Raw genomic sequence first — 8050 nt, forward strand, 5'->3', positions numbered from 1 at the left:
GTGGTGAAGTTTCATGGAGCTCAAAGAAACAATCAGTTGTGGCGCTTTCGACTACAGAAGCTGAATATATCGCTGCATCTTATGCAGGATGTCAATTGATTTGGTTACGTGGAATTTTCGAAAGTCTTAAGCAGAAGCAAAGCAAGTCAACAATTTTGTTTTGTGACAATAGTTCTACTATTTCGGTCACAAAAGATCCAGTTCTTCATAGAAGGACAAAACACATTCGCATTCGATATCACTTCTAGAGGGAACTAGTGAATAATGGTGATGTTCAAGTTGAATATTGCAAGACGGAAGATCAGATGGCTGATATCTTCACAAAGCCTCTAAGTGGACAAGTCTTCAAGAAAAATGTTGAAAGGTTGGGAGTTCAAAGCAAGTTTAATTTAAGGGAGGCATTGTTGGCACATAATTAAATTAACCTTGCACAAATAAATTATGAAAAGTTAGAAGAGTGAAGAGACTTGAATATGAATAGTGAAAAGACTTGAATATGAATAGTGAAGAGACTTGAAGATGAAAAGTTAAGAGGCTTGAATATGAAAGGATACACACATGCATGAATAGTCACAACTCCTAGCATATAGTGATATAGATGAATAGTCACTTACAACTCCTATATACAGAGTTGTATGTGATGAAGAATTATTAAAAAAACTTGTTTGATTGAAATAAAAGCTTATTTGAAAGAATTTCTCCATACAAAATTTATTTCTCTTCTCCATTATATTCTTTATCATTTTCTTTGTTTTATTTCTCCAAATATTAATCATTCAACTACACTTACTCTGTTATTTTCGTCCTTCTCAGGAGAGTGGATTGAAGGAGGAAAATTTGTGAAGGGACTAAGCCAAAGCACTATTGATTGTGAGCCTTCTATTAAGTTCTGTATCATGCATATCATGGGCAAAGTGACGTATAGAAATGTGTTGTAATAATATTGTAATGACTTACAGCTTTAATATACTATGTTATTTGAAATCTTCTGTTAACTCCAGTAACATATATTTGTAAGTATTTTCATTCAAGTTATGGTTTTAGGTGTGACATCCAAACTATTGAACATAGATATTAATTGCCAATGAGTTTCAAAAGGCTTTCAAAAAATGGTTTGTTTTAAAGTGTTACATTATTGGCGTATAAATGAATTGAGTGTTTTGTCATTGACGTGTTAAAGACTACGCCAATATCATGAATTTTTTTAAACTGACTTTCAAACACTTTTGTTAACTTCATTTAAGTTAAGATTGTGGCACATCATACTGTGATCCAACTATCGGGTCGGATAAGATGTGTTATGAAATGGGGGAAGCCTCTAAAACTTCGACATAAATGCTTATTGCCCCAAAACGAGTCAGGTGAAAATGCAAAACTCAATTGCTTTGGAGTAGGACCCTCTAGAGAATTATAGGACAATTTGATCTTTTCCAAGGATGTCAAAGAATAGGGAATCATGCCTGTTAGATTGTTGTGGCTAAGATCCAAACTGCTGAAGTAGACCATTTTATCAACTTGGTATGGTATTTCTCCCTCGATAAAGTTATGACTAAGATTTAGATTTTGATAAGGACAACTAAAAACATTAGGGGGAAAGGCTTCCAGTTATATAATTGTTACTCAAATATAGTTCTTCCAAAGTTGTACAATCTCTCAATTAAGATGGAATAGGTCCAATCAATATGTTATTGGAAAGGTCAAGGCATCTTAAAGCTTTCAAATTCCTCATTCCTTTTAGTAAGGGACCTTCTGAAAGATTCGAATTAAGGTATAAAAAGCTCAATCTGGATAAATTAAATATTGACAAAGGCATCATACCATTTAGCTTGTTTTTACTTAGATTCAATTCAAACAAATTCTCCAATTTTATAACTTCACCAGGAACTGGACCTTGTAGAATATTCGAATCTAAGCACAAGTAGCTGAAATTGGATAAGGTGGATAGTGATTGAGGGATCGAGCCTTTAAGCTTGTTGTTACAGAAATTTAGTACAGCCAAATTCTTCATGTTCCCTAATTCTGATGGAACAAAACCGCTAATTTGGTTTGAAGTAAAATATAAAATTTCCAAATTACTTAAGTGACCCAAAGTTGGAGGAATTGCCCCAATTATTTGATTAAAATATAAGTCCAATTGTTTTAAATTAATTAAATTGCCAAGGGTAAAAGGGATAGGACCAGTAATTTGGTTATCGTGAAGGTCTAACTGTTTCTGTTAGTTGATGCGTTCAAGACTGTTATTTGTAGTGTTTGTTATTTTTAATGTTTTTTTTGTTTGTTTTTTTAGGTGTTTTGTTATTTGAATTTATGCTTGATGTTTAAGTTTAGGAACATATTGTTAGTGAGTTGTTCTTTTTACTTAGTATAAATTGTGAACCTTGCTGAATAAAATTCATCAGTTCAGTTTTCTTTTCTGATAAAATACCAACAATTAGTAATCAGAGCTTTTTTCTTAAGGGTCATATGTCAGTGTTTGTTGCATTATAGAAGCTAAAATTAATTTCTCTTTGATTGTGCCACCTTTTTTTTATGGAGATAATTATCAGATTTAGGAAATGCGAATGGAGACTTACCTAAAGGCTATAGATCTTTGGGAAGTAGTGGAAAAGACTACAAGATTCCTACATTGCCTACCAACCCCACTATGACACAAATCAAAACATAAAAAGAAAAAAAGACAAGGAAATCAAATGCAAAAGCCTGTTTATTTGCTGCAGTTTCATCAACTATTTTCACGCGAATTATGTCTCTAAAGTCAGCAAAGAAGATATGGGATTATCTCAAGACTGAGTACGAGGGAGATGAGAAAATTCATGGGATGTAAGTGTTGAATCTTTTACATGATTTTGAGCTGCATAAGATGAAGGAGACTGAGATAGTCAATGAGTATTCTGAAAGGCTTCTTAACATAGCCAATAAGGTCAAGATGCTAGGTTTATCTCTAGTAGATTCAAGGATTGTGGAGAAAATCCTTGTAACAGTACTTGAAAGGTTTGAGGCTACCATCACCACCTCAGAGAACATGAAGGATATCTAAAAGATTATTTTGGCGAAACTCTTAAGTGTTTTACAAGCAAAAGAGCAAAGGCGTGTAATGAGGTAAGAAGGGGCCGTCGAAGTTGCTCTACCAGTTAAACATCAAGATGATGGAAAGAACAAGAGACCAAAGAACAAAAAATATTCACTCTGTGAGTGGAGAAAGCTCTGCATTTAGGAACAAAATTAAAATTGGAAATAGAAAGTCAGGAATAAAGAAGGATTATCCTCCATGTTAACATTACGGTAAGAAAGGTCACCCTTCTTTCAAGTGCTGGAGAAGACTAGATGCAAAGTGCAGCAAGTGTAACCAAATGGGACATGAAGCTGTTATTTGTAAGTACAAAAATCAACAACAAGGAGATGAAGCGCAAGTGGCAGATAAAGAAGAAGAAGATCAGCTTTTTGTTGCAACTTGTGAAAGTTGGCTCATTGACAATGGTTGCACTAATCATATGACACATGACAAAGACTTGTTCAAAAAACTAAGAGTACCGAGTCCAAGAAGGTTAGAATTTGGAACAATGACTACGCTACAGTCAAAGGAAAGGGCACTATAGCTATTACAAGTTGTTCAGGCACCAAGTTCATTACTGATGTTTTCTATGTACCTGATATTGATCAAAACGTGCCCAGTGTTGGTCAATTAGTAGAGAAGGGATTCAAAGTGAAGTTCATAAAAAAGGCATATGTGATAGAGGATGCTACAGGACAGAATATGTTCAAAGTTAAGATGGCAAGAATGAGTTTTTCCCTCAATCCAATGTAAGAGGAGCAATCAACTTTTCTAGTCAAAGAAAGTCTCACAATGTTGTGGCATAAAAGGTTTGGACACTATCACCATCAGGGGATACTGCAGATGAAGTCCAAAAGGATGGCATTTGATCTTCCGAAACTTGTTGATCACATACTGACATGTAAAGCTTGTCAAATTGGAAAACAAAATAGAAAGCCATTTTCCAAGACAACATGGACAGCCACTTGTAAGTTGCAATTGATTCACATAGACATTTCTAAACCTCAAAGAACTCCTTCATTAGTAGGTAGTCGGTATTATGTTATTTTTATTGATGATTTTACAAGAATGTGTTGGATTTTCTTCTTATATTTCAAGTTAGAAGTGGTTGGAGTATTCTAGAAATTCAAGAAGACTGTGGAAAATCAAAGTGGCAACCACATTCCAATATTGAGGTCTGATAATGGCAAGGAGTATACATCAGAAAATTTCAATGCATTTTGTGAAGAAGCTGGCATTGAACATTAGTTAACAGCTCCCTATACTCCACAATAGAATAGAGTTAATGAAAGGTGAAACAAATACATCTTAGACATGACTAGATGTATGTTGCATGAGAAAATTTTACCCAAAAAGTTTTGGGCAGAAACAGCTCACACTGCGATTTTCCTGCAAAATAGACTACCCACAAAAGCAGTCAAGGATCAAACACCCTATGAGGCTCGGTAAGTTCATAAATCATTTTAAATTTTCTCAAAATATTTGGTTGTTTATGCTTCACTCATGTTCCACAGATCAAGAGAGACAAGATAGACAAAAAGGCACTTCCAAGAGTCTTTATCACTATAGCACTGTTGCAAAAGCTTATAAAAATTTTCCAATCGTAGCTTGGAAAAATTGTTACAAGCAAAGATATTTATTTCATGGAAGATGAAGAGTGGAACTGGGATGAGAAAAGTGGCAAAAGCACAGCAGATCTGAAGCTTAAATTTCCTGTTTCAACCATAAATAAATATGAAAATTCGCTAAATGAGTTGTTGGATGATACTCCAACAAGGGGTACTAGGTTGCTCACTGACATTTATGCAAGATGTAATATAGTTGTATGTGAACCTGCAGATTTTTTCACGGCAATAAAGGACATAAAATGGGTGGCTGCAATGAAGGAGGAGTTGTTCATGACTGAGAAAAATAAAACATGGGAGTTGTCAGCACAAAGTAAGACTTGTGGTCAAAGGCTATGCACACTTTTTTGGCGTGGACTATTCAGACACCTTCGCACCAGTTGCTCATTTGGACACCATAAAACTTTTACTTACTATAGCAACTCAAATGATTGGAGAGTGTATTAGCTTGATGTAAAATCAGCTTTTTTAAATGGCACTTTGCAGGAAGAAATTTACGTTGAGCAGCTTCAAGGTTTTGTAAAGAAATGTGAGGCAGACAATGTGTTTCTTCTCAATAAGGCTCTTTATGGGCTAAAACAAGCTCTAAGAGCTTGGTACTGTAAGGTAGATGATCATTTACTGAGCTTGGGTTTTGAAAAAAATCTGTTCGAGCCCATTCTTTATGTCAAACGTCAGAATAATGATATTTTGATAATCTCTCTTTATGTTGATGATCTGTTGCTGATGGGAAATGATGCACGGTTGCTTGAGGAATTCAAGTAGGAGATGATGAAGGTTTTTTATATGAAAAATCTCGGATTGATCTCCTTTTTTCTTGGAATATAAATTAAACAGGCTAAGCATGAAGTATTAATCTGTCAGAAGAAGTATTCCAATGATATCTTAAAGAAATTCAAACTTAAAGAATGCAAGGAAGTGAGTACTCCTATGAATCAAAATGAGAAGTTGTGTAAAGAAGATGGAGTTGATAAAGTTGATGAGGGATATTTTAGAAGTTTGATTGGTTGCTTAATGTATCTTACAGCAACACGTCCTGATATTTTAAATGTTGTAAGTATTTTGTCACAATTTATGCATTGTGCCAATGAATTGCATCTCAAGACTGCCAAGAGAGTAGTTCATTATATCAATGCCTCGAGTAATTTTGGTGTTAAATTCACAAGAAGCAAGGAGTTCAAGCTTGTTGGCTTATCTGGTAGTGATTGGGGAGGTTCCATTGATCACATGAGAAGTACATCAGGCTATTGTTTTACTTTTGGATATGGTGTCTTCTCATGGAGCTCGAAGAAGCAAGAAACTGTGGCTCAATCCACTGCTGAAGCAGAATTTGTTGCTACTGCGGCCGTTATTTATCAAGTTCTGTGGTTGAGAAAATTATTAAGGATCTTAACCTTGAACAGAAGGAAAGCACAAAGATTTTCATTGATAATCAAGATGCCATTACAATTCTCACAAACCAGTATTTCATGGGAAGTCTAAGAATTTCAATATTAAGCTTTTCTTTTTTAGGGAAGTACAAAAAGAAGGTAATGTCATACTAGTTCATTGCAAAACAAAGGAGAAGGTTGCAGATATCTTCACCAAGTCACTCCTAGTAAGCGAATTTAAAGCTTTAAGAACAACACTTGGTGTTTGCAGCTCCTAAAGCAAGGAGTGTTAGTTGATGTCTTTAGGACTGCTATTTTTAATGTTTGCTATTTTTAGGTTTTTTTTATTTGAATTTATATTTGATGCTTAAGTTTAGGAACATATTGTTAGTGGGTTGTTGTTTTCGCTTAGTATAAATTGTGAACATTGCTGAATAATATTCATTAGTTCAATTTCCTTCATCAGTTCAGTTTTCTTTTCTGATAAAATACCAATAGTTTCAAATTGGTTAAATTACCCAAAGTATAAGAAATAGGACCACAAATGTTGCAACTAACCATTTGCATAGAGATCAAACTATTCAAACTTCCCCAATCTAAGGGGATAGAACCTTCAAAAGAGTTACCAGAAAGGTTGAGCTCTTTCAATCGAGTAAGTTTTCCAAGAAACTTAGGTAATTTACCAATTAGATGGTTGTTTGAAAGATTGAGGTGCTCTATTGAGGATAAAGCATTTATTTGAGACAGGATGCTTCCATTAATCCAGTCCAAGCTATATCAAGATAAAAAAAGGATTGGAAAGCAGGAGAATTTCAATTTTTTGAGTTCATCAATCATACCTGGTATACTTGCAACACAGAGCTCAATGCAGATGATGCTTTCAGCTATTGAATATTTGATGAAAAATGGATTGAGACAGAAACGGAAATAGATAAAAAAGAAGCAATCAAGTTTTGATATTCAGTTTCATTACTTGGCTTATAGTTTACATGTACAAAAATGCTTAAATAAGCTAAAAATAATATTAAATAATTACTACTTGGTAAATCTTGGAACTTGTACAGTACAACTTGCCTCTCTATTGATTGATTTTAGTCTAATCAGCAACCATAGCATCTTGTCAAAAAAATTTATCATTTTAGAGCAAGTTGGCAACTTGCAAAGAAAGGGCTTGCATGTATAAACTCACCTAACAAAGCTTGCACCTTTGTTGACATCGCAGCTTTGGTGAGCTTGCATCTTTGGGTGAGCTTGTAGATGTGTGATCTGTGTTCGCCATTACATAGATGGCCACTTCGCAACACCAGCTTTATTGCATGATACACCTGGCCATGTGTAAGGTTCCGAAGTGTCATAGTCACTTGAACTCCTCCAACCAGTATCGATGAGCATTTTTGCTTTCATCTCTAGCGAGGATGGTGTGGCCAAAGTTCGAACAATGGTGACCATGACTGCAATCGAAACGTAAGAAAGAACAAGGGTAGTGAAACAAACAGGTAACATCATCTCTGAGTTTATTCTGTAAGTTTTTGTAATAGTACATGTTTGTGATTTTCGATCTTACTTACGAGACACATATTAATATATTTTCTCATATTATTACTATTTTGCAAAGGCAAAAGCTTTTAGTAATAAGGTAATGAGAAAACAGATATAATCACCCATGCAAGGTGCTTAAAACATAACAAACCCTAACACCAAGAAGTAAAAAAACATTACATTTCCATGTACAACATTGATTCCCCTTAAAATATGATAAAAATTAACATTTGCAATCATCAAAACCAAGTTTGTCAATTTTTGTGAGGATGTCCTCATATAATACCCATGGTGAAGGAGATACCCCTATTTGCCCAATTCTTTAAATCAAGCCTAAATAAACCATGATATCAAAATTCCTTATGCATCATGCATTTCCAAACAAAGTGTTGGACTTTAATAACTTCAAAATTCCTTCCCATTAGAACACCAAAGCGTCAATGCCAATTTGATAGCACATAAAT

General features: G+C 34.5%; 1 long non-coding RNA gene across 1 annotated transcript; it reads left to right on the top strand.

Moving 5' to 3' along the window:
- Window positions 1-6480: 6480 nt before the first annotated feature.
- On the top strand, window positions 6481-7652 carry LOC121226296 (uncharacterized). Its single transcript, XR_005924137.1, has 2 exons — window positions 6481-6699; window positions 7270-7652. It is a non-coding gene; the product is annotated as an uncharacterized lncRNA (long non-coding RNA).
- Window positions 7653-8050: the final 398 nt, after the last annotated feature.

Source organism: Gossypium hirsutum, unplaced genomic scaffold (assembly GCF_007990345.1).
Source record: "Gossypium hirsutum isolate 1008001.06 unplaced genomic scaffold, Gossypium_hirsutum_v2.1 scaffold_98, whole genome shotgun sequence".
Lineage (NCBI taxonomy): Eukaryota > Viridiplantae > Streptophyta > Magnoliopsida > Malvales > Malvaceae > Gossypium > Gossypium hirsutum.